We start from the raw sequence: 2,906 nt of genomic DNA on the forward strand, positions 1-2,906 counted from the left end.
GGAAGTTATTTGCATAAGAAGCTTCTCTCCTGGATTATATGTCTGACAGGTGTTTCGGCAGGGAGTCCTGCGGGCCCCGATCTTCACAGGAAAGGCCGCTCAAACTTCTGTTCCTTCTCTGAGCTTTTGGGGGCAGGGATTTCCTTCCTCTCATCAGGGGTGGGCTGAAGGGGTCTTCTGGTAAGCAAACATTTGGGATTCTTGCAATAAACTGTGACCTAGAAGGGCCTTCCTCTGTTCCCGCCAGGCAATTCTTTACTTGTTCATGTACTCACAATCACTGAACAGCTGAGGCTTGCCTTGCGTATGCACACTTGCTTTTTAAGAACCTAAGAGAAGCCATGTTGGATCAGGCCAATGGCCTATGCAGTCCAGCACTCTGTGTCACACAGTAGCCAAAACCCAGGAGCCATCAGGAGGTCCATCAGCAGGACCAGAACTCCAGAAGCCCCCCCAAGCACCAAGACTACAGAGCATCACTGCCCCAGACATAAGAACATAAGAGAAGCCATGTTGGAGCAGGCCAGTGGCCCATCCAGTCCAGCGCACTGAGTCACATAGTGACCAAAACCCAGGTGCCATCAGGAGGTCCATCTGCAGGGCTAGAACTCCAGAAGCCCTCCCACGGTTGCCCCCCAAGCTCCAAGAGCATCACTACCCCAGACAGAGGGTTCCGTCTGTACCTTGCAGCTAATTGCCACTAAAAGACCTCTGCTCCTTAAGTTTCTCCAATCGCCTCTTTAAGCTGTCTGTGCTTGTAAATGCCACCACGTCCCGTGGCAGTGAATTCCACGTGTTAATGACTCTTTGTACACTGCACATGAAAGACAGCGGAAGGTGGGATAACTTCAGTAAAAGATAGGACGATGGGAAACTGCTTCCTTTTCCTCAGTGGTCCATTCTAGCCCAGCCGGGGCTGCCTCAGGCTGACAATAATAACTTGCCCAGGAAAGGATCAACCGTTGCAACATTTTCAAGCTGGTGGCAGTACAGATGGCCCGTCCTGTGCTCAGAGGTTGCAGGCACCCCCAAATGTGTGCAAAACCGCCTTGTTGCCGGCTTGCTTCCTTAACGGGAATTACCCGCAATGTCTGAAGGCTGTCCCAGCACCATGGGCCGTGCCGCTGGAGGGCCTTTTTGCCAGTTTGTGGCTTCCTAACTTCTCCCGCCGTGTTCCCCCACACTTGTGCTGCTGGTTTTTTGCACAGATGTTGCATACAGAGTTCCCGTTTTCTTGCTGTCATTTCTTTTTTTATTGTTTTTTTTTAAAGTTGCATTTTTCACTCTTCGTTGTTCACCTGTTTTAGAGTTTGCTGCCGATCTGACACAGCCCTCTCACTCTCCGAGGCACGGAGTTCCTCTCCCATAGCCCTTACAGACATCTACCCGTGATGGTTCCTCATCCCCCCCAGCGGAGCAAGCTCTTGAAAACCGCTCAGAGGGCAACGGCCACCGAACTGTGCAGCTTTGAGGGGGAGAAATGAAACGGTAGTTGAGCCAGAATTTCTAGGGAACAAGCAGGGTGGCAGGGCCAGGACAGTTATAATTATCATATGCCAGGAAATCCTAAAACTGTCTGGCAGCCTGAAGCTCTAGTTCTTTTAGTGTTATGCACCACTAGCTGGTGAGCTAGACTTCTTTTTAAGACGAGGCATTTCAGAGGTAGTTTGCCATTGCCTGCCTCGGCCACATAAGAACATAAGAGAAGCCAGTGTTGGATCAGGCCAATGGCCCATCTAGTCCAACACTCTGTCACACAGTGGCCAGAAATACCGGGTGCCATCAGGAGGTCCAGCAGTAGGACTAGGACACTAGAAGCCCTCCCACTGTTGACCCCCCGTCCCCCCAAGAAGACAGAGCATCACTTGCCCCAGACCGAGAGTTCCTATCTATTCCTTGTGGCTCATAGCCACTGATGGACCTCTGCTCCAGATGTTTATCCAGTTCCCTCTTGAAGCTGTCCATGCTTGTAGCCGCCACCACCTCCTGTGGCAGTGAATTCCATGTGTTAATCACTCTTTGGGTGAAGAAAGACTTCCTTTTATCTATTCTACCCTGACCGCTCAGCAATTTCATGGCGTGCCCACTTGAGTTCTTGTATGACCCTGGTATTCCTCGGAGGGCTCCCTTCAAATACTAGCCAAGGCCAACCCTGCTTAGCTTCCGAGATCTGACGGGATCGGGCTTGTCTGGGCTATCCAGCTCAGAGCTTGCCAGGACAGTGCCCTGGAGGGAGGAGAAGGTGGCCTGGGCACCCCTGCCAGAAGCAAAGAGCCGAGGGAAGGAGGATGGGAAGAGGTAAACTGCTCAGGAGAAAAAGGGTGTTCGGACAGGTTTCAGGCGGAGCAGAAAGGCTGGGAAAAGAGCAGGCGAACTGGGGTAGTTTGTGGGAGATGCGGGTCTAGCCGTGGGGCAGGGTGAAGCAAAGCTTAGGTGCTGGCTAGTTGGCACCTGCCAGCCTAGTTATTTGGGACTGCAGGACTTTGACTTTCCGTGCCTGACCCCGTGAGGCCTGACTCAAAGAACTGCTGTTCCCCCCCCTCCCCCACAGAGGTGGATGCAAATCTTGGCCAATCCAGTTCCTGGTAGTGCAGAGGAAGCCTTTTTCCGGTGCTTACTGTCTGTCGCTGAAACTTTGTGCTTTTCTTGAGAGGCGTTGCACGAAAGGCGCATCTTGTGAACTGGTCTTGCCCTGATGACCTATTCCGCTAAAATATTTAGAAATGATTTTCAGAGAGGGTGTTTTTAGCACAAAAAGCAGAAGCAGGAAATGCCGTTCAAAATAGGAGCCCAGCCAGTGTGGGCCCTGCCGTCTGGAATCACAAGGGCAAGAAACGTTTGGCTTATGGAATTCTGGTCCCTGCAGAGCAAAACCACAGCCTGGCACGGGGGGGGGGGGGGGGGCG

Source organism: Gekko japonicus, unplaced genomic scaffold (genome assembly GCF_001447785.1).
Source record: "Gekko japonicus isolate JY-2015 unplaced genomic scaffold, Gekko_japonicus_V1.1 scaffold4714, whole genome shotgun sequence".
Classification (NCBI taxonomy): domain Eukaryota; kingdom Metazoa; phylum Chordata; class Lepidosauria; order Squamata; family Gekkonidae; genus Gekko; species Gekko japonicus.